Below are 25,140 nucleotides of genomic sequence, written 5' to 3' on the forward strand. Positions count from 1 at the left end.
ACCCAGAGAGTCTAGTTTTTTAACTTTCAAGTAACTTGAAAAATAACCATCAAAACCAACATGAAAAAGAATCGTGATAAAATCGAGTATCGTGATACAGCTTGGGAAAATATTGTGATATTGTATTTTTCCATATCGCCCACCCCTAGTTGAAGCTCTGGTCTGGCTATCTGCCCTGGAACTGGCCGCTGTTTGCATGATGTACGAGTTCTTTTACACGTCTATAATATCTGTATTTAATTTAGTCCGAGTCCGAGTCCAGGAACCCTAGGCTGCAATGCCAGCCTGACGAATATGTTCGAATCCCGTTCCCGGTGACCTTTGCTGCGTGTCACACCCCATCTCTCTCCCCATTTCATCAGTTTACTGTCCTGTCAATAAAGGCATAAAAGCCAAAAAATAAAATCTTGAAAAGAATTTAGTCAAAGTAACAATGGACATTCTAAGGGATTGCGGTAATGTGTGCAGTCAATCTACAGTGGATAAGTGAGAAATATAAATGTATTATACAACAAAATATTTACAATAGACTTACAGTAGCCTAATGTCTCAAATCGCTGCTGTTGGGTGGAACCCCTGTATGTAAAAAAAAAAAAAAAAAAAAAGAATAGACGATCTACAAGCTCGCAGTGAGCTTGCAGATTTTCTATCTTGTATGATGAAGTAGAGCATACATTAATGAGAAAAACATACAAAACATAGAAATTCGAAACATGGATGATAGGAGGTTTCTGATGGCGACAGCAACAAAATTAATCCGAAAATATTATTTCTTGGCTATTCTTGCCATCATGAGCCAAGACATGTACAGCAATGTAAGTTGCTTCTAGCATCACTCCTCACCAATATTACTATATACGCTAGTACGCTACTACTATTCATCACTGTCGGGCAGAAACCTTGTATCTCCAAGTTTCAAATGTGTACGTTATTTCGAAAGTAAAACCCTGCTTCATCATACAAGACTGTCGCACAAGACTAGTGAAAATAGCAGATCTACAAGCGCACAACGCCTCGCACCGCGAGGCGTTGTGTGCTTGCAAATCAGCTATTTTCACTATTCTAAATCATTTTTAAAACGATAAATACAAAAACGAACGAACGGTTTTGGACATTACAAGGTCTCCACCCGACAATGACGTATTACTACTACCACCACTACTCCGGCTCCATGAATTATTCACACAGCTGAGCTGAGCCAATCGGAGGCGACGGAGTAAAAAGTGCTGAACTTCAAAGGAGAGATCATCAAACGAGAGGAGGTCTCCAGAGGCGTGTTGAGAGGGAGCTGAGCATGCATGGCCTCTTCCACTCAAGAAGGCTAAGCAGGGTTAGGACCCCCGCATGCATGCTAAAATAGAACGGGTCGCTACAGTCAAATACATCTTCAGGGTGGGAACTTCTTTGCAAAAATATTCGCAAAGAAACATAATTCAACAAGGAGCATGAGAGGGATTATACAGTTTATCCTGTGTGTGTGTGTGTGTGTGTGTGCGCGTGTGTGCGTGCGTGCGTGCGTGCGTGCGTGCGTGCGTTTTCTACAACTGATTTTGTCAGTACAAGTGTCTATTGTACTGTTGCTCGCTTGATACGTGCAAAGGCATTTTCTTTCCATTTAGGCCTGACCTAAGTTTTCTGAAAAAACATCAAATATTGTTCAAAAAATTACAAAAACAAATATGTTGCTACATACTGTACATGTACTGTATTACACTACAATGTGTTCCCCGGCCTTATTAATAAACAATTAGCTTTGTTCTTTTGACAAAACGTAAATTTAGTCCATGAGAGAGAGAGAAAAAAACAGTTCAAAGTGCGTTTCAAAATGAAACACCTTTCCTTCATTCTATCTGCAGAATAATTGTCTTTTGCTTTGATCTGCTTCCATATTAGTAGGTCAACAAGATCTCAAGCTGTGCACACAACCAACATTCATAAAAAAAATAGGTTCACTAATATGAATATAATAATTCACAGTGTGCTGCCTGTTGCAAGCTTGTAGATTAGCTTTTTTTTATTGATTAGGATATATTTTGCACCTTTTTGACTAATAAATATCATTCAGAACAACAGTAATTGGTGCTCTAGGGCAAGGGTCCTCTAAGTGGGGCTCAGGGTTCCTTGAGGGGGTTCCAAATGAACCCTTATTAGATCTGTAACTCTGAGAGTGTACAAATGTACTATAAAGACAAAAAGATTCTAGTTCCATTCCATTGTAACCAAACCAAGTGCACTGATGAGGTGGGGAACTTAGAAAAGGCAACTCTGTTCAATTCAAACTAGAAAAACAAATTTATTTAGCTCATAGCAGCAATAAAAGAAACGACCAACGCGTTTCGGCCTCGTTTGGCCTTCATCAGGCTGAATGTCCACTACAAATGTACTAACTGATTGCACAAAATTGAACCCCGAGTCTGAGAGTGTACAAACCAAACCTGAGAGTGAACCAAATGGACCCTTACACACTCAAGAGTTATGGGGGTCCTTGAAATTAAAACATCCGAGAACCACTGTTCTAGGCACTGACTGGAGCCAAAAATCCGTCATCGGTCGAGGCTCCGGTATCGATCAAAATAACTTTTCATAACTAATAGACACACAGTCCGATGACGCTGAATATTGTGAATAAACTGTGTATAATACTATTACTATGTGCCCCACTCAATGGATCAGACCCTAGATGTTAATGAAGCATTTAACCCTGACACTGCACACAGCAGGACAGCAACAGACGGTTCACACCAGGACACTTTAAGCCTCTCCGAGGCGCAACAGAGCAGCAGAACGCGTGCTGCTGCTGCTGCTTTGTGAAAAACCGAATACATTTGCTCTCTAATATCCTGTCGAAGAGCAGATGAACACCACATGAAGGAATCAAATCAAATGTTGATAAGAGAAATAACATTTCAAATCCCTCTGTGTTTTTCTTCCCCTTTAACAACCTCACACAGTAAAATTCTGAACACTAACCAATAAACCACACACCCTACAAAATCGTCACTAATTTCTGGCGGCGAACATTCAGTGAAACAGCAGATCTCCAAGCACACACCCTTAACGCGATACACCTTGTAGATCGGCTATTTTCGCCAAAGAGATCTCGGTGTACAGCGGATCCGAAAAAAAGGAGTGAACCTACTGTAGTATACTAGACCCCCTGGGGGCTCCCCGAACAACCCAGTATATAGAGTTTAAGTGTTAGATTTCTGCTGTGCGTAATCATATTCTATATGGAAAAAAAAAATGCATTCCTCAAAAGCCAGTTTGCAAAGGGTCCCTGCCTGGGCTGCAATTTCATATGATACATGAGTACACCCCCCCCCCCCCCCCCCCCTCTCTCTCCCCCAACGCCTTAGCAATGCATTGCTAATGCGTACGCAATGCGTTTGCATCACTCTGACAGCCCCAGCGGTGCCGTTTTTGCCATATGGATGTGTGGTTGTACGCAGTGACCGTGCATAAAGATCTTGCTGAAGCCATCCATGCGTTTAAGCTTGCACAAACTTTCCTGAATAATTCACAGTGAGCATTAGAAGTATGTCAGACACAGAGAGAGAGAAAGCCCTGGATGCCGCGAGGAAATCCCTCCCGCCCCCCTCGGTCCTATACTGTACTACTATATCCATTCATCACGGCATGGCCGAAGAACCAGGGACGTGCTGGCCATTGGGAAAAGCGGGACAACTCCCGAACGGCCGGTTCATTCCCGGCCGGTCCAGGCCGGCCATTAGGAAAAAAATAAAAATAAAATGTCGGCCTTCATTCCATTTTGGGGGCTGGGCGGCCAACAAAGTAAATCGTCACTGTCGGGCAGAAACCTCGTATCTCCAAGTTTCAAATGTATACATTTTTTCGCAAAGCGAAGCCCTGCTTCATCATACAAGGCCGTTGCACAAAAGTAGTGAAAACAGCCGATCTACAAGCACACAACGCCTCGCAGTGCGAGGCGTTGTGTGCTTGTAGATCGGCTGTTTTCACTAGTTTAAATCATTTTTAAAATGATAAATACAAAACAAATGGTTTTGGACATAAAAGGTTTCCACCCGACAACGACAAAATATAACTCATGTACAGTAATTGGCCCACTGGCTTGTCACTTATCATGATCTGAAATGGCAAATCTTTGAGTAGCAGCAGCGCTATAGAGAGAGATCTCTCTCTATAGCGCTAAATGAGGGCCTCTACAACTCTTTTTCCCGGGCTGAATCAGGGGCCCAGCACGTCCCTGCCGCGAACATGACTCTGTGTCCCCTTAACTTACACATCATTTTCTCAACATAAAAAACCCTCAAAGAAAGCCACATCTATGTGGCCTCCATTAGATTCCAATATGAATGATCTGACACACAGCCCGAGGGTTAAAACAACTATGGCTATGGATACAGCATCCATCTCGGCCTGTGGCCCTCATGCTTCTTGACAGGGGGTCTCCTCTGTGACGGAACACCCTGCACGCCATCGGAGCTAATGGACCGAAAATATCCTGCTGGAATTATCATACCGTCCATAATAAACCCATTAGGACCTGAGGGCAGATTCTATACGAATGGCCTCTAAACCAGTAGTTCTTTCAAGATTTTTAAAAGAAACGTAAAAAAAAAGAAAGAAGAAAAGGCAGATGTGCAAGCTTGCTGCGAGCTTGTACATCTGCTATTTTTGAATATCCCATATTAAAATGTACAATGACCCTGCAGATACTATCTGGTTTTAATGGGTTCAATACTCAGCTCTTTTTTCTTATAAGTCTTCCAATAAGCACAACTGTGGGCATGTCTCGCATGGAGCTGGCTTCTGATGACAAATCTCTGTTGAGTGTAATTTTAATTTACAGTTATTAACACTTTTAGTATCTATATATGGATTCTTCCTCAATACACAGTGGTTTTCAACCAGTGGTCCTTGAGGGGGTTCCAGGTGGTCACCGGCTAAATGATGGAGAGTTAGTAACCAAATAGACCCTTATACAGTAGATAGACTTGAGGGCACAGTAGATAGATACACTTGAGAGTGTAAAATGAAACCTTACAGTCCATTTGGTTTCCTTTTATGCTCTCGAGAGTTAAATTATTGTTCTGCATTACTTAATGTACAAGACGTCTACACAATTAAAGAATGTACTGTAGAAGAATTGTTATTTTGATCAACGTTTGCCTGTTATCTCTCCTATGGTACCAATCTCAATACAGTATGGAATTGTGGAGAAAATCTTATCGAACGACAACAAAATATTCCAAGTTTTGTGTCTGAGAGACTAAATCTCATCAAATAGTGGTCTGGACTTTGATATGAAAAGGGTTAAAAACCACTGCTCTATAATAGTCAGAGAGGGTTCAAACTGGTCTGAACCGGTTCGAGACCCTCCCTCGCCCACCATGGGTGACCCTCGCGCCGCCTGTGACCCACTTGAAACAGCCCCGGCGATGACAGGGGGCGCGACGGTGATTTGTGGGCGCAGTCTGGCGGCACCTGTGGGGGCTTCCTGAAACCTCCTTATAAAAATGACGGGTATTTCCCTTTAATGTTTTTAACAGTCTGAGAAGGAAACATAGAATCCCACCATTGTTGCCAGAGTTGAACATTAACCCGTTTGGAGAAAGGAGGGTTTCTTTCTTTCTGTTTTGATGTGGAAGACAGACAGACACGTCGGACGGATTGAAGATTAATGACCCCAAATGTCTTCTATTCCCGGGGAGACCTGGGAAAAGAGAGGTGAGTTTTGTTTTGGCGGTTGTACAAAAAGCTCTTTATCTGGCTGCTGCTGACCATGCTGATTAGCAAGCAGACATGCTCTGGTCTGCTCCGGGGTCTATGTCAGGAAACCAGGGGCCAGCAGCTACTACAAGTGACTCTGTGACATTGTGTGTGCGCAGGGGCGTCACAAGGGGTAGGAAAGTGGGACTGAGTTACTAGGGCCCAAGGTGGTGGAGGGGCCTTAATTATTTTATACTTTAGCTATTGAAAAATAGCAGATATACAAGCTCACAGCGCGGCACCGAGTGCCGCGCTGCAAGCTTGTAGATCTACTATTTTTGAAAAGTCGTGAAAATGTGTGCAAATCTTTGAATATATGTATTTTTTAAGCGAACATTTGTAACTCAAATTTTGCTTCTGGGTGGTCCCTGGAACTCAATATTTTGAGATGGGGGTCCGTGGCCAAATACATACCATTTTGGGGGTCCTTCACATGAAAAGGTTTGAGCTCCACTGACATAGAAACATAGGTTTTTCAAAAAACCTCAGAAGGATTTGAAATTATTCAAAGATTCAAATGATTTTTCAAAAATAGCAGATCTACAAGCTCGCAGCGCGGCACTCGGTGCCGTGCTGTGAGCTTGTATATCTGCTGTTTTTCAATAGTTAAAGCACAGGGGCCCCGCAGTGAATCCTTGTACCCAGGGCCCAGAATTTGGTGCGACGCCCCTGTGCGTGCCGTGCATGCGTGCTGCAACGCGCTCGCTCATGAAGTAGCTGGCGCTCTTCAGAAGAGCGCGCCGCGTGCCCTCGCGTATCTATGGGTGTCCGGAAGAGATAGGGATGAAAAAACAACAGACTGCATGATCGCTATTCTCCTCGGTCTCTCGACTCTTTGACTCCCTTTTCTTTTTCAGTCCACATGCACGGCCGCTATCACTGACCGTACTGATAACTAGTCTAGCAGTGGGCCTGGGCCGTGATCCAGCTGCAGGCACACAAGCAGCCTGACAGTGCATCGCAGGTTCGACTCCCGATCCCGGCGATCTTTAATGCATGTCTCTCCCCCTGTTCCCTACCAGGGACGTGCTGGCCATTGGGAAAAGCGGGACAACTCCCGAACGGCCGGTTCATTCCCGGCCGGTCCATTAGGAAAGAAATTAAAATAAAATGTCAGCCTTCGTTCCATTTTGGGGCTGGGCAGTACATCGTCACTGTCGGGCAGAAACCTTGTATGTCCAAGTTTCACATTTGTAATTTTTTCGCAAAGCACTGCTTCATCATACAAGGCCGTCGCACAAAAGTAGTGAAAACAGCAGATCTACAAGCACGCAACGCCTCGCGGTGCGAGGCGTTGTGTGCTTGTAGATCGGCTGTTTTCACTAGTTTAAATCATTTGTAAAATGATAAATACAAAGCAAACGGTTTTGGACATACAAGGTTTCCACCCGACAACAACGAAATATAACTCATGTAATTGGCCCACTGGCTTGTCACTTGTCATGATCTGAAATGGCAAATCTTTGAGTAGCAGCAGTGCTATAGAGAGAGATCTGTCTCTATGGAGCGCAATGAGGGCCTCTAAAACTCTTTTTCCCGGGCTGAATCAGGGGCCCAGCACGTCCCTGTTCCCTACTGTATCTCCACATAGAGGCAGAAAGAGCCCCACAAATATCCTAGTAAAGCAGTGGCAGCACAGAACAACTTTTGCTGCTTAAAAACCCGCACACACAGCAAAGCATTCCACAAAAGAGAGCTGGGGGTACTTGCGCCCTAAAGAGGTCTCATTTGTCAAGCGGTTAGCGTGCAGAATAACCCCCGAGTGACGACAGACGTCCATGTTTTTTACGCAGAGGACATCTGTCAAAGATTTAAGCAGGGAGGCATCCGAAAAACCCAGGCCCAGTTACAAAGAGGACATTTCTGAGGGGAGTCTCGTTTTTCCGCCACCCATAGATACCAGCATTATGAATCATCTTCCATGTTCCAGGCACTGTGCTTTCTGTCTGTCTGTCTGTCTGTCTGTCTGTCTGTCTGTCTGTCTGTCTGTCTGTCTGTCTGTCTGTCTGTCTGTCTGTCTGTCTGCCGATATGGTAGATAATGGCCCGTATGCCCTCATCTGCATGTCTCCCTTTGCCTCGCCATTATTGTCTCGCATGACACACCTGGACGTGCAGGGGCGTCACAAGGGGGGGAAAAAAAGTGGGACTGAGTTACTAGGGCCCAAGGTGGAGGGCCTGGAATTATTTTATACTTTAGCTATTGAAACATAGCAGATATACAAGCTCACAGCGCGGCACTCGCACGACACTGAGTGCCGCGCGGCGAGCTTGCAGATCTGCTATTTTTGAAAACTCGTGAAAATGTGTGCAAATCTTTGAATATATGTATTTTTTAAGCGAACATTTGTAACTCAAATTTTGCTTCTGGGGGGGTCCGTGGAACAAAATATTTTGAGATGGGGGTCCGTGGCCAAATACATATCATTTTGGGTGTCCTTCACATGAAAAAGGTTGAGCACCACTGACATAGAAACATAGGTTTTTCAAAAAACCTTCAAAGACTTCCACGATTTTTCAAAAATAGCACATCTACAAGCTGTGAGCTTGTATATCTGCTATTTTTCAATAGTTTTCTTCCATTTTTTTTTTCAATCCTGAACAAAAAAATGCCTGGAAACCATTGTCCTCAAATTACCTAAAGATGGAAGTGATTGGATTTGTAAAGGACTTCTGGAGCTCATTCCAAGCAAGAGCACTGACAGTCTAGTCCAGTGGTTTTCAACCATTGGTTCGGGGACCACCAGTGGTCCTTGAGGGAGTTCCACCTGGAACTTTTCATTTTACACTCTCAATAGTTAAATTATTCTCTGTAAAGTGGTTTATTTTGTTGTTGTGTAGGTGGCGGTTTTTTGCACTTAAATTTTTTTTTTTTAAATAATAAAAGTCAAGATGTCCAGGGCCATAACATGTGAAAAAATGTGAAATGACAGTTGTTTTTTTTGATGAGTGCATGTTAAATGACTTTAATAAAGTATTAAAAAAAAGAGTAAAATTATTGTTTAACCCTTTCAGAACGGGTACACATTATTGAGTATCATTATTTTATGCTTTAACTATTGAAAAATAGCAGATCTACAAGCTCGCAGGGCGGCACTGTGAGCTTGTATATCTGCTATTTTTCACTGGTTAAAGCAGTCAATAATTCTAGGCCTAAATTACTTAATTTACAAGAAGTCTACGCAATTATAGGATGTAGAAGAATTCACCCTTTGTCAAGTCCCGCCCGTTGTCCTGCCCCTCTTCGCACCCATTGGTTGTTGTGTCTTGGTGGGACAAATGTCCTTTCTCTCCATCCACAACCATTGACATTCATTTGCTTCTTATTGTTATTTTGTGTATTCAATTCTCATTTTAAACTTGGTTTCAGTAAAAGGTAGCCCCTCAGGTGCAGTATAGTGACTGGGCATGTTTTAAATGTTTTATTTTCTCCAAAAACTATGTTTTAGCAAATTCAACCTAAAGAAGGCGGAACCAGGGCGGGGCAAGGCAGAAAGAGCCTGCTGGTTGGTCAGTCAGGGACCAATCAGAAGGCTGACAAAGAGTGAATTGTTATTTTTGATTGACTGCGGTTTTCTCTCCGATGGCACCGCATCAATACAGCATGGAATTGTGGACAAAATCTTATCCAACCACAAGAATAGTTGCTAGTCTTGTCTCTGAGAGGCTAAATCTCACCAAATGTTGGTACGTACGTGGCACAAATGCAGAATAAATAATGGACCTTCATATGAAAAAGGTTGAAAACCTCTGGTTTAGTCAGGTTCCCATCCAGACGGATGGATAAACGATGGCTACCAAGAGTCTACCAACAGCTAATGAAGGGGAATAGAGTTTTTTTCTTCACACAGGTGACAGCTCATCCCTCAGTTCTGTCAGTTGGGTTAGACCTCGTCTATCACTCCACGGGGGCAGAGGGGGAGAGGGGGGAGAGGGGGGAGGGTACTGGTGTTAATCACCTATCCATCAATGGGACAGAACGGTACAAAGGAACAAGGTTAATGCAGCTTCGGGATTCATGTAACATGTGGGGGAGGCGGGAGGGAAGGGGGGTAGTGCTGCTGCTGCTGTGTATTAAAATGTCACAAAGGAAAATCGCTTGCACGGAACGGAAGGAACGCCGCAGTGAATTGTTAAAACGAAGTATGAACGCAATCCGGTAAGGTATATTATTGGAAAACGATCGATATCACCAGACGATGTGGACCGATACAATCGGCGTCAGTGTGATTGTATTTTTTTACAGTCAATATCGAGATTGCGATTGTGTTTAAGTGACATGGAATGACGTATGTTGTTTGTTTGGAAATCGACTCTTGTTTTACCAACCCAAGTCCTGAACTGTAATGTCTCCACTGAACTAATGATACTATACTTGATTAAAGACAGACCTAGGCTGCAATGGCAGCCTGACAGCGTGACGCGGGTTCGAATCCCGTTCCCGACGACCGTTGCTGCGTGTCACTCCCCATCTCTCTCCCCATTTCCTGTCAGTCTAACTGTCCTATCAATAAAAAGGCATATAATATAAGCCTAAAAATAAAAGGCATATAAGCATAAAAATAAATCCTTACAAAATATATTGGTGGTTGGTGCATGCCTAAAATGGAACAACATTTTATTATACAGTATACGTTCATCCCAAGGAACGACTAAAAGGTTTGGACGTATTAACTTGAGATGGATTCATGTTGCTTATTATTATTGCCCACCATCTAGCGACACCGACGATGGCAAATCCAGTTTTGTTTGTTTTATTTTTTGTAGCACCTTAAAAAGCACAGTATATTCTTAGCTGAATAAATTAACCAGCACCAGCGGGGCATTATACAGCTCTGGCAGGGCAGACTATGTTTGGGATCACAAGAGTGATAGCAGCCCATTCTCAATCACTCACTCACACACACACACACACACTCACACACACTCACACACGCAGAGCAGCAGAAACAGGGACGTGCTGGGCCCCTGATTCAGCCCGGGAAAAAGAGTTGGAGAGGCCCTCATTGCGCACTATAGAGAGAGATCTCTCTCTATAGCGCTGCTGCAACGCAAAGATTTGGGTGACAAGTGACAAGCCAGTGGGCCAATTACATGAGTTATATTTCGTCGTTGTCGGGTGGAAACCTTGTATGTCCAAAACCGTTTGTTTTGTATTTATCATTTTAAAAATGATTTAAACTAGTGAAAACAGCCGATCTAAAAGCACACAACGCCTCGCTGTGCGTTGTGTGCTTGTAGATCTGCTGTTTTCACTACTTTTGTGCAAACAGTTTAATTTTTACTTTTGTGCAAACAGTTTAATTTTTTCCTAATGGCCGGGCTGGACCGGCCGGGAATGAACCGGCCGTTCGGGAGTTGTCCCGATTTTCCCAATGGCCAGCACGTCCCTGAGCAGAAATGGGGCCCAGGGGGGCCGCAGTCTGCTGATGCCACGCACGCACGGGCTGGGCACCAACACCACCATCGACCAACACAGCGGAGCCCGGCGTCCACAGATATACACACACACACACCGCATAGTTTTGCCAACAGAAGTCTATTCTTCCTTCATAATCTCCACACATGGTCATTTTTCATCGGCCCATTGTTATGCAGATGGGGGTGTGAGGGACAACAAAGAGGCCTGCTCGACATGTGATTATCAATATTAGGCAGACTAACAGACTATAGACTTCAGACTACAGATGGGCTTCACAGCAAATTAGAGGCGTTTATTCTTTCTATTCAGATCACAGGCGAGGTTCAGAAGTGAGGTCAGCTGCTGGGGGGGGGGGGGGGGGGGGGGGCAAAGCAGCGTTTAAAGACAGAAATAAGCAACCATGAACTATGAAAACAAGCCCACAAGAAAAGCGACTAGGGGGCACTTTAAACTCATATCATATGCATTGGATATTTGAAAATAGCAGATCTACAAGCTTGTGGTTTAAACGACATCAGGAAGCAAAGCCCAAATAAGCAACGACATTTTTGAAACAAGCCCAAAAAAAAAAACACACAACCCACAACTAGCAAAACAAGAAGCAACTTAACAGAAAAACAAGCCCAAAGTCTCTTATGAAAAGCAAACATGGCAACAGTGACGGCAAGGACTTCCATCTGGGTCTTCTTAGATTATTATACATCTTGAATGTCAGTTTGAAATTTGTCTCTATTTTACAATAATTCTTGACCTAGGCAGGCCACTTTTATGTCTATACTGTCAGGAACACACGCACCAATGCTGTGATTCTCAACCCTTTTCATTTCAAGGACCTCCTCATTTGAAATAATACAAAAAATCCTCTGGGACCCAAATAAACACTGTGAAACCCACAGTGTTCATTTAACTCTGAGAGTGTACAAATGGAACCAAAATCTGGTTCCATTTGTAAACTTTTAGTTACAGACCCGGAAGGGTCCGTTTGGACCCCTGCTGGCCCTCCGGAGGCCCGGAGCCAAAGTTCAGAAACAGTGCACTAATGGCATGGGAAATCAATACTTTAATTCATTATTAGTATTTGAAAAAATATCAAAAAGTATGAAAATAGCTCATCTATAAGCTCTCACCGCATTGGCTATTTATTTCCACTATTCGTCTTACAGCAAAGTACATAAAACTTGAATGTTTAAGCTAAAGCGTTCAAGGTAGAACTAATGCACTGTTTTATGTTATTGTTTGGTGTGTAACTGTTGCAGAGAGCTTGTGGTAACCCCCAGCAGCACAACTCCAGTGAGAGCATATTACGCATTATTAAGCATTATTACTTTGACCATTATGGTATTCTATGCTTTAACTATACAAATAAAAAAATAGCAGATATACAAGCTCACAGTGCGGCACCGAGTGCAGCGCTGCAAGCTTGTAGATCTGCTATTTTTGAAAAGATCGTGAACATTTGTGCAAGTATTTTCTATATTTTTGACCTGATTGATTCTATAAATGTCTTCTAAATTCATGTTCAGGTTTTTGAAAAATGCATGTTTCTACATCAGTGGTTCTCAAACCTTTTCATGTCAAGGACCCCCATCTCAAAATATTATGTATCAGGGACCCCCCCCCAGAAGCAAATGTTTGAGTTACAAATGTTCACTTTAAAAATATATATATTCAATGATCTGCACACATGTTCAGGATTTTTCAAAAATAGCAGATCTACAAGCTCATAGCGCGGCACTTGGTGCCGCGCTATGAGCTTGTATATCTGCTATTTTTCAATAGCTAAAGTATCTCCTGGTTAAATGGAGGAGGCACCGTGCCACTGCCACCCAACAGGAGATGCAGCCCGCCATGCCACGCGGCCATCACACCCACCAGGGCATTTCTATGCCTCCCGCCCCCCACCCAAGCAACCTCTGCCATAGGGATGGGCCACACCGCTAAAAACTAATATCATGATATTCATAACAATATCTACTTTATATTGCCGCACTATGTATCCTGTTGAAATTATATGTTTATGTTTTTCCAAAATAGCCAAATCTACAAGCTCGCACTGTCTTTCAACATTGTTAAAAAAAAGTATATAATATGTCTGCTGATTAAAGCAAGTGATTAAAATCAGGAAAAGACAACAAATCTGTCATAGCACGATAACTACCACTGAATCCCAGGCGGTATAGAGTCTCATATCATGAAATGTATCTATAATATTATTATCAAACCACTCCCAAACTGATGCATTAAAAGCTACATAGCAACAGGGTTGCCCCGGCTTAGAACAAAGCCAGGGCAACCCTCCCGTCCCTGGCAGGACGCACGAAAAATCATGAGGGAAAACGAATCGTGTTCATTTTACTCTGATCACCATGTCAAAATATCACGGTACAGTATGTGGGTACATTTAGGTCCCTTTTCTTCTCTGTGAACCCATCTGAATATAAAAATTAATCTCTGTCTGCTGCTCAGTAAAATAATTAATAAGGGTAATAATAATAATAAATATATAATAATAACCACACAACCCTCTAGATTAAAAAAATGGATCTGAGTTGCAACTGTACTGGTGGTACAGCCTTTTTTTCATCCCCTTCCACGCCAAAAATAGCAGATCTACAAGCTGAGAACATGATGTGAGGAGATGTCCCCCCCCCCCCCCCCCCCCCCCACTACCACCACCCCAGAGGAGATGTTTGGCCCCCCCCCCCCCCCCCCCCCGAATAGGGTGAAGATGCTACTGGGGTTCAAGTGGTTAAATACAAATCAAACACTAAGACAGCCTGTAAGCTGAGGCAGGGAGGCTGCACCTGCTTGCTCCCCTCACAGAGAGAGGGGGAACAATGCAGTGGTTCCAGAGGGGATCAGGACCCCGGTAACACGGTCCAAATGTGTGAAATCCAACCTGCATGCATGGCATGTCCCTAGCAGCTAACAGGACTGTGACAGGGGGCTTCCAGATGTAGCCTAACAGGATAACGTTGGTTCTCCGAGTGGGGTGTGGGCTGGGGGCCCCTCGAGGATCCTTATAAGGGGGGGTTTCAGGGGTGACCCCAGCAAAATGTGTTAATACATTTTAACCCCTTTATCCATATTTTATACGTTGGCCATTCGGAAAATAGCGGATGTGCAAGCTCACACCGTGGCACGAAGTGATGCGCTGTGAGCTTGTATATCTGCTATATGTGCACATCTGATGTTTTGGAACATTTTCGAAAAATCTTGATAGTGTTTAATATTTTTTTTTATTATCTTATTATTTTTTTATAATTTTGCATTTTTAACACAAATCTTCTCTTCTGGTAGCCTGGCTCCCAGTCAGATAATCAGGCTACTCTTCTGGACTGGGGGTCTCTGACAAAAAAAACACATCAGAAGCCAAATATAGATCAATTTGGGGGTTCTAGACATAAAAAGGTTTATAAGAACTGTTTATATCAGTGTTCTTAAGGTTTATAAGAACACTGATGTAATCCACCAGCTTCAATTCCATGGCATTTTCTTGCAGTAGACGAAAAAACATAAAAGCCAAATACATTTAAAAAATATATATACATTAAATAAAACTAGCCTAGGTAAGTAAAGGTAGTAATTATGAATGAGATACATTTAGCAATATATTAATTCGCTGCACAGAGGAGGGCTTTGCCAGCAATTATTAATTAATGTCACACCAAAAACGTGTGTTATTTCTATTTGCGTGTAGTCCAAATATAATGAAATGAGGCAAACCAATTGATGCAGTAGGCAGTAGTTAATAATGTTTTAAACATTACCAGGAGGATCTATTAAAAATGCTTTCAAACATCGATCCAGGTTATTTCTTCATTCGCATTATTATTATTATTATTATCAGCAGAAGGATGCTTTTATTATTATTATTCATAGAGCTGCAGGGTAGCCTAAGAGGTCAAAGTGGGTCAGCTCGTAGGAGCACCATTTTCTAGGAAACAGAAAAAAAAGGTGCGCACCACAAATTGTAGCCCTATCACATTGCACTTGCCTTTTCACTTTTACTTTTTCCAACCGCAAACAATTAAACGAAACAATATAGGGGGGATGTTTAGTTGTTTTGCACTGCTGCGTTTCCCATGTTTACCAAGAAGACAGATCAGACACACATGCAGTCACAGCTTTCTGTTCTTCTGTCGCCTTTATTGATCTGATCCCAGCTCCTATATTGTTGCAGGCAGCGTGAGGCTGAAGAATAAACGCACTTACTTGAGAAGAATTCCCTGCTGCAGCTGTCAAACTTCAGCGGCTCCTTCTCTTGTGCCTGTTTAACAATGTCTAGTAGTCCACCGGGGTTCGGACCAACCAGCCCTGGTCTGTGTTTGGCTCTGAGGAGGATTATAACGTACTGAAGGTTCCACGGTGTGATCACTGTTTGGTTTGAACTGAACGTCTAGGAAACAGAGGAGGAATACATGGAGTTGAAGAAGGCTCTACTGCTGCTGTGGGACGAATTACACTCTGCTCCAATCAGAGACCCGGTGGGCGTGTTCTGAGAGGACTGGCCCGGTCCCCCATTGGCTGCACACTTGCACCTTACTATTGTTATTGTTGTTATTGTTATAATGCATTTATAATAATAATAATTATTATTATTATTCATGTGTGGAAGAAGTGCTCAGAGATGAAGTCAAAAGTAGCAATACCACAATACAAAAAAATACTCTGTTACAAGTATGAAAGGCCTGTGTTCAAAATGTAATTATTTTTAGTTTTTTTTATATATATTATGTTACTTTTAAGTAAAAGTACAAAAGTATTGGCATCAAAATACAATTAAAAGTAGACCTACCAAAAGTAAAAAGTAGCCGACTAAAATGTAGCCGATCTACAAGCTCACAACAGCTTGTAGATCGTCTATTTTCAAATAGCCTAAGTATAGAATAAGACTAACGTGTTTAATGTATTTTTTATAATATCTGCAAAGAAACTAGTAACTAAAGTTTTCAAATAATTGTAGTAAATAATTATTATAGAAGCCTACAGAGGAGCAGAGACCTTCACATCTCTGCATGCGTTTGCTTGCTATAATCCAAGATATATAATGTTTAATTACACTGTAAGATCCTGGGAATTAATCTCATTCTGAGAGTGCAGGCTACATTATGTTTAGCCTACACACTTCAGAGCAGGGACGTGCTGGGCCTCTGATTCAGCCCGGGGAAAAAAGAGTTGTAGAGGCCCTCATTGCGTGCTATAGAGAGAGATCTCTCTCTATAGCGCTGCTGCTACTCAAAGATTTGCCATTTCAGATCATGACAAGTGACAAGCCAGTGGGCCAATTACTGTACATGAGTTATATTTCGTCGTTGTCGGGTGGAAACCTTGTACGTCCAAAATTCATCATTTTAAAAATGATTTAAACTAGTGAAAACAGCCGATCTACAAGCACACAACGCCTCGCACCGCGAGGCGTTGTGTGCTTGTAGATCTGCTGTTTTCACTACTTTTGTGCAACAGCCTTGTATGATGAAGCAAGGCTTTGCTTTGCGAAAAAACGTATACATTTGAAACTTGGAGATACAAGGTTTCTAACCGACAGTGAGGATTTACTTTGTTGGCCGCCCAGCCCCCAAAATGGAACGAAGGCCGACATTTTATTTTACTTTTTTTCCTAATGGCCAGGAATGAACCGGCCGTTCGGGAGTTGTCCCGCTTTTCCCAATGGCCTGCAGCACGTCCCTGTTGTAGATCGTCTATTTTCAAATAGCCTAAGTATAGAATAAGACTAACGTGTTTAATGTATGTTTTATAATATAATGATTTATATCTGCAAAGAAACTAGTAACTAAAGTTTTCAAATAATTGTAGTAAATAAGTATTATAGAAGCCTACAGAGGAGCAGATGCCTTCACATCTCTGCTTGCGTTGCTTGCTATAATCCAAGATATATAATGTTTAAGTAACACTTTAAGATCCTGGGAATTAATGTTATTCTGAGAGTGTAGGCTACATTCAGGGACGTGCTGGCCAACTCCCGAACAGCCGGTTCATTCCCGGCCGGTCCAGGCTGGCCATTAGGAAAAAATTAAAAATAAAATGTCGCCTTCGTAACATTTTGGGGGCTGGGTGGCCAACAAAGTAAATCGTCATTGTCGGGCAGAAACCTTGTATCTCCAAGTTTCAAATGTGTAAATTTTTTCCCAAAGCAAAGCCCTGCTTCATCATACAAGGCCGTCGCACAAAAGTAGTGAAAAAAAGTCAAAAGTAGTGAAACAACGCCTCGCGGTGCGAGGCATTGTGTGCTTGTAGATCGGCTGTTTTCACTAGTTTAATTAATCTTTTAAATGATAAATACAAAACACACGGTTTTGGACATACAAGGTTTCCACCCGACAACGACGAAATATAACTCATGTAATTGGCCCACTGGCTTGTCACTTGTCGTGATCTGAAATGTGAGTAGCAGCAGCGCTATAGAGAGAGATCTCTCTCTATAGCGCGCAATGAGGGCCTCTCCAACTCTTTTTCCCGGGCTGAATCAGGGGCCCAGCACGTCCCTGGCTACATTATGTTTAGCCTACACACTTCAGAGTCATTTAGCACACAGAGGATCAGAGACCTTGGAACGTTAAAATTGCTGGCATGCTTTTTGTGTTGTAAATTATACGCAGCACCACCACCACCACCACCACCACCACCACCACGAAATAACACTGTGGAATGGAATCCTCGGGTGTTAAAGACCAGCAGGCTAAGGCTAGAGGGCAGGGGCTTCTCAAAGTGGGTGCCCCGTGGCACCCTAGGGTGCCGTGACGCAAGTCCAGGGGTGCCTCGGAGTACTCTGAAAATATTTGGAATTTATCAGTGTCACTTCAGTTTAACCACTTAGGCCCTCTATTCTTAGTAGTCAAGTCCTACAGTACACCAAGTCTTTTCACCAAAAATCTACAAGCCGCACGCGCTGTGAGCTTGTAGATCGGCTATTTTTTGGTGAATGTTTCCCACTGAATAGGATGCTGATGGGGTTTAAGTGTGATTGGAGAAAGATTGACATATTTACTTACTGTTAATTTATGACATAAGGTTCTATAAAGTAACAATGTAATTCAGCCGGTGGATGAAAAGGTCATTAAAAATCAAACCTCGGTTCGAAGTGGAGCGGTGAATTTGAGCAGTTCCAGGTAAATATATATATATATATATATATATATATATATATAATTGAATATTGAATATACATATTTTGGGGACCTCTCTGCGGGTCTTGACCCACAGATTGACAACATTAACCTCCCGTGGCAGGGGGAAGAGAATAGAATAGTCCCTGACTTTTTTTTCACCAATTTATATATTGACATGTGTCAATTCTTGATGGCCCGTGGCTCTCTACGGTGGCTGCATGCTTCGTGAGCCTCCACTCTAGCGGCTATCACGTGTGTGTGTGTGTGTGTGTGTGTGTGTGTGTGTGTGTGTGTGTGTGTGTGTGTGTGTGTGTGTGTGTGTGTGTGTGTGTGTGTGTGTGGTAAAAGTCTGCGCATGCGCAGATGCCGCCGTGCTGACCAACACAATTTGGACACGGTAAAAGTCCGCGCATGTGCAGATGCCGCCGTGCTGACCAACACAATTTGGACACACAAAGCCACACAAAGGGAGCTGCAAAAAACAAGGTTTGAGAATAGTGGCTCCTGGCAAATCTTTCAGGGAGGGCTTATTTAAAGCTAAACCCAATCCGTATATTGCATGTCCTATACCCAGGTCAATGGTCTCTGTCTGGTATTCCTAGACGTAATCTCTGTAAACTATGCCTAAACGGTTAAACCTAACCTTATTCCTAACCTTAACCTCAGTCCACTTCGATGGCTGTGATGAATTTAGTGGAGGATATTTCTACGGCTATTGAAAATGGGGAATACACAGTGGGGGTGTTTATTGATCTGAAGAAAGCCTTCGACACCATAGATCACAACCTATTATTGAATAAGTTAGAGAGATATGGTGTCAGAGGAATAGCTAACTCATGGATTAAGAGCTACTTATCTGATAGATATCAATATGTTCAATTAAATAATATAAAATCTGAATTGGAAAAGGTCACCTACGGCGTACCACAAGGTTCCGTTTTGGGTCCAAAATTATTTATATTATACATAAATGATATTTGTAAAGTGTCGGCTATTCTAAAATATGTTCTATTTGCTGATGATACCAATCTGTATTGCTCTGGGGAGAATTTGGGACAGCTTATGAATGCAATGGAAGGGGAATTGAATAACTTGAAGACATGGTTTGATAGGAATAAATTATCGTTAAATCTATCTAAAACTAAATACATGATTTTTGGCACAAGAAGAATAGATGAACAAGCAACAATTAAGATAAGAGGTATGGAAATAGAAAGAGTACATGAAAATAAGTTCTTGGGGGTAATAATTGATGATAAGCTATGCTGGAAATCACATATAAATAATGTTAAATCAAAAATGTCTAAAATTATAGCTATATTAAATAAAACAAAATATATATTATGTCAAAAATCACTATATCTGCTCTATTGTTCACTCATAGTTCCATACATTACTTATTGTGTGGAGGTATGGGGAAATGCTTATAAAACAAATACAACCCCTATTTTCTTATTGCAGAAGAAAGCTTTAAGAATAATAAATAGATCAGATTATTATGAACCCACAAATAAACTCTTTATTAAATATAATACATTGAAATTCCATGATATAGTAGCACTGAAAACAGTTTTATTGGCATTTAAGGCACAACATGCTGCATTCTTAAGTTCTTCCAAAAGAAAGAAAATCGATATGAGCTGAGGGGCAAATTCAGTTTTGAGGTAAAAACAGCTAGAACAAATATTAAAAAAAGATGTGCTTCGGTTATGGCAAAAGAATTATGGATAAATTGTGATAACAACCTAAAAACATGCAGTTCTATCTTCATGTTTAAAAAATCCTTTAAAATTAAAACAGTAAATCAATACAAAACTCTATTATGAATTGGAAATCTTTATTTTAGTAAATGAATTCTAATTTTATGTTATCGTTATGTTTTTTTGTATATTGTTTGTTTTTATGCAACACTGCTAGATGTTGATATAAGTAGTTTATAATTAGATTTGTAAAAAGGGTAGGCACTATAAGCTAAGGCTTCTTGCTTACACCTTTTCGGTCCAAATTTTGTTTTGTTTTTTCTTTATTTTAATCTGTTTTGTTTTAATGTTTTTAACATTGTACATACTTTGTACTTTAAGACCGAAATAAAAATCATTCATTCATTCATTCATTCATTCATTGAAATGGTGCCAAAACCTAACCCTGTTCCTAATCTTAAACCTCAGTAAAGCTATGCTTAACCCTAAAGTTATAGCTAACCTTTAGAAAACAGAGAGTAAGGAGTGCATCTGTTTGGCTGTAGAGTAAAAATCTCCCAGGAAAGGTGCTCTTTGGTAGTCAGGTGACAAAATTGATGCAAAAAAAGTTAGACCAAGGCACTCGAGGGACAGTTAAAAAGCCTTTATTTTAGGGCTAATGCATGGCAAGAATAAAAATTCACCTACGTGTTGCACCACATAATGCCTTCTTCAGGGTGACATAGCTAACCTTATCCTCAGTAAAACAAATAAAGAATACTAGGGCTGGAAGGTTTGTTGCCAAGTAGACCGGTTACCCCCGGGTCTACCACCACCACCAGACACCATGACATTCCTGAATTCAAGAAGACAGAAGCCCTGCTTTTTGAGGGGAGATAGGCCTACTACTGCACCTATGGGCTTCAGGCAGTACTATATGTCAGCCAGTAGGTGTCCTATATATCCAACACCAGACATGGCAGCAGACCTGATCACTTTTATAGTGTATCAACATAGCTACTAAGATGTAAAATGACGTTTTACTCGTTGAAACCATGTGCCGGATTGCAGCTTTAATTTAACTCTTGAGAGTTTTCAAATGGATAAATTCACATTGATGTGCAGTATGTCATTAATTAATTAATATATATCCTATCCACCTGTTTCTGCTACTACTGTAGCATTATCTGCGGGACACTTCCGGTTAACAGCAGACATACAAGCTCACGTCGCGTCGCAGATGCAACCGTTGTGAGCTTGTAGATCACACTCGGCTGCGACGCCGGAAATGCCACTCGCCTTCTGCGCAATGCACAATGGGATGTTGGAAAGTTGTGGATATCAGTGTCTAAAAGTGCCTCAAACCAAATCAAAGGTGACCTCAAGGCTATCTCATCTTTGTTTTAGTTTTTTTCAGCGGTGTTCCTGGAAGGAGCTATGCCTCCAACATCTGGCTTTGTCCGTTTTTATAAAGTTCATTGTATGTCCAGCGTGGCCTACATCTGGCCTAGATCTGGCCTAGATCTGGCCTACATCTGGCCTATATCTTTGCACAAAGCGCCAGCCGTTGTACTCCCAGGGTCACATTGGCCAAGCTTCGTGGGCCTACATCTGGTCTACATCTGGTCTACATCTGGCCTATATCTGGCCTACATCTGGTCTACACCTGGCCTACATCTGATCTACATCTGGTCTACATCTGGCCTACATCTGGCCTATATCTGGTCTACATCTGGTCTACACCTGGCCTACATCTGGTCTACATCTTTGGACAAAGCACCCATAGTTTGTTGTGCAACCACATTGGACAAGCTTTGCGGGACGCTAGATGAAATGAACTCATAAATATCACCTCTCACTTCACACTAGGTGTGAATTTTTTTCTCGTAAGGGGCTTTCAGAACACATAAATAAATGTATATTATGCTCAGACACAAGTAGGCCCATTTAACGTTCGTCGAGAGATCATTTAATGTTCAAGTGTTACGCCCTCAGCAGCTCATATTGGATTTCATTTTTCATTCAATCAAAGGCATGCGCGTGCACGTGAGCGCGCTTGCCTTTATGAATGTGTGTGTGTGTGTGTGTGTGTGTGTGTGTGTGTGTGCGTGTGCGCGCGCCTAGAGAGAATAGAACAACAGAACAAAAGAAAAGCATTTTTACTGATACAGACAGTGTTGGACTCAGCCAGTACTTGAGTCACAGTAGATACTCCTACTAGTCAAATATTACTCAACAACAAGTGAAAGTTGCTCTGTCAAATTTTTACTTGAAGCTAAATATGTTTTAAAGTAAGTACTCCATTACTTCAAGTATTATTTTGTTTTAGTATTATCAATTATCATTGCTGGAGAGCTTTTCCCCAAAAAATGCAAAGATAGCAGATCTACAAGCTCAGAAAAATGCAATGTATTGCAACACGTTGTGAGCTTTGTAGATCGGCTATTTTCACTATATTTGAAATAGGGCTTAACTTGTACTTTTTCTCTTCCTAGAAGTTTTGTACTATATTTGTCTATTTGGATTAAGAGTGTCTGCTATGTTTAAATTGTAAATGGTTGAATTGTTTGAAATGTAGTGGATTGAAAGTCTTTTAAAAAAAAACATAAAACATAAGCAAAGTACAGATACACAAAACAAAAGATGTACTCGAGTAAATGTACTTCATTATTACTGTCCATAACTGACTGATACTGCCATATTGGCGAGTACAGGACTCCAAACCTAAATGTGTTTTTAAACAGACTCCTTCGCTGTTATTAAGAGGATGGGGGTTCATGTCATGTGTCTTGGATTAAATAAATCAAAGGCACATAAAGCACGGCGGCGCCTAGAGATACACTCAGAGTGCCCACATCTAAGTTTGAATTTGATTTTTTGTCGTTTATGGGGATGTACTTTTGGAGTCAGAGCTACGGAAGTGCTTGCATGTAAAAAGCCATGTTATGCTGCGAGAGCGTTGATAGATAGATGACACATATACCAAATTATCATTCCATGGATGGAGGTTCTTGAAGAGAACCGTACCAGCCAAAAATATATAATGAAATGAATAGTTTGATAGTAAGGGATGTAGGCTACTGTGCACTAGCACCTTTTTTAATACTTACTTTACTTTTTTGATGAATGAATTAGTTAATCAAACAGTTCATTCATGCACACATTTTTCTTTATTTAAGTTTTTAACACAAGACACAAACAAACATACTGGCAACAGTAGGCTATAGGTCAGGGGCCACTCATAGCTGAGTGGGAGCCCGAGCCCCTGGTTGTCCCTGGTACGACTCCCAGCCAGGCCAGCAATGTGTCGATGTGTCCTTGAGCAAGACTCTTAAACCCTGGCTGTTGACTGCTACTAGTTGTTATAGGATGGGTAAATGACATCACTGCTACTAAAATATACCGGATGGGTAAATGCAGAGGACCAATTTCACGTGTGTGTAGTATATGACAAAAACACCCCTAGGTGGGGAGTATTCTATAGGTCCTGCTATTCCACAGTCCATCAATACTATCAGTAGTTCAGTATATAATGATACTAAACAGCCACATTAAACATGCCATAAACACTCCATCCATATAGGAGAGTTTCTCTAACGTTTTCAAGTCAAGGACAATGACATCTATATGTATTTGAGCGCATACCCCCATCTGAAAATGTTTTGCGGCAGGGACCCCCAGAAGAGAAGATTTGTGTTATTTTTTGGGGTTGGTGGGTAAACCACCGCTCAGTTCACACGGGTGTGATTTTTTTTATTTGAATGGTGAAAAGTAAGAGTTTTGGACATATGAGGTTTCCACCCGACAGAGAGAGGACAATATGTTTTCCAGTCTGACAGCTTTAACTGCTTGGCGAGGCGAGGCTGACTGTCTATCAAATGTCATGGCTTAAGACGCTTGATTGGCATTCAGAGGTATATAGTAAATAGCCTTGCCCCGCCTCTTGTCCTTAAAAACACCCTTGTAGAAAGAAAAACACACGAATAGGCTACGCAAGGAGGAGAGAGAAAATCTAAACAAATGAAACATTTAATCAAAAAATAATATTCTAACATCGACATCTGAAGCAAACCTCAGATTTCCAAGCTCACAGCTCGTCACTTTGTGCTGCACTGCGAACTTGTGCATCTACTATTTTTGAAAATGTTTGGGCATAAATCTTCCCTTCTGGGGGTCCCTGGCACAAAGCATTTAAAGATGGGGGTCCGCGGCCAAAATCCAATTACATATCTATTGGGGGCCCTTGACTTGATAAAGTTTGGGAACCACTGTTCTACACCAAATCTACAAGTTTGCTTTTCAAATAAACCCGATCCACAAGCTTAGTTACATGTCGCTGTGAGCTTGTGGCTCTGCTACGTTCGCCCCAAAAGCTCACCTCAGAACCGGGTTCAGAGAGATCATCATCGGCTCCATGTACAGATTTGAAGCATGAATGGATTCCACTTGAAGTTAAGATCTAACAAAAAGAAATGCAGCCATTTCCCCATAATTACATGCTCCCTACTAGCAAAGGGATCAGGTAGCATCTAATGGTGGAGCACGGACGTCGCAGGGGCCCCGCAGGGCCCCCAAGATAAGCATGATTTACCTTGAGGATAAAAGAAAAGAGAGAGAGAGAGAGAGAGAGAGAGAATGAGAGAGAATGAGAGAGAGAGAGAGAGAGAGAGAGAGAGAGAGAGAGAGAGAGAGAAAGAGCAGGGGAGAATAACCGGCAGGTGTTGTTTGAGAAACAGAGGATGAGTTTAACTCTGTGAGCTTCATTTAGGCGTGTTTCTCATTTTTACTGCAAGTGCAAAAACAGCATCAAGAAGGTGTTAAGACATTTTTTAAATCTTTCTTTCTGGAAAATGACGCAGAAAACGGGTTCAAAACACCGTCCTCAATTTGTGAAGACGCGTCAAGTCGTTACATTTCATCGCTAATTGCTGTCCTTCTTTGGTCAGATATAAACGTCTGGTACTTTCATAATATCATTTCACCACAGCCAGGGTCTTCTCCTCCTGACTTAATATAATTGTTGATTGTGTGCCATCAGAATGCATGCCTGGGCTGCCCTTAAAAAACGTCTAAACATAGACAGTCATAAACTCAATTGATTTCCACTTAAGTCTTTTATTTTAGGGCCCAGGACAAAAACACTGTTCTTATTCAGTGAT

General features: G+C 41.7%; 2 protein-coding genes across 4 annotated transcripts in view; one reads left to right on the forward strand and one right to left on the reverse strand.

Annotated features, from left to right (window-relative positions):
- lypd6 (LY6/PLAUR domain containing 6) overlaps window positions 1-15,546 on the reverse strand; it is a 90,025-nt gene extending 74,479 nt beyond the window's left edge. For both annotated transcript variants that reach the window (XM_080753244.1, XM_080753243.1), the window contains exon 1: window positions 15,388-15,546. The gene's annotated coding sequence lies outside the window, so the exon portion shown is untranslated. The remainder of the gene's footprint in view (window positions 1-15,387) is intronic.
- mmadhcb (metabolism of cobalamin associated Db) overlaps window positions 1-25,140 on the forward strand; it is a 250,037-nt gene that overhangs the window by 127,326 nt on the left and 97,571 nt on the right. The gene's annotated exons all lie outside the window — the stretch shown is intronic.

The sequence above is a fragment of the Nannobrachium achirus genome, assembly GCF_963921795.1.
Source record: "Nannobrachium achirus genome assembly, chromosome: 22".
NCBI lineage: Eukaryota > Metazoa > Chordata > Actinopteri > Myctophiformes > Myctophidae > Nannobrachium > Nannobrachium achirus.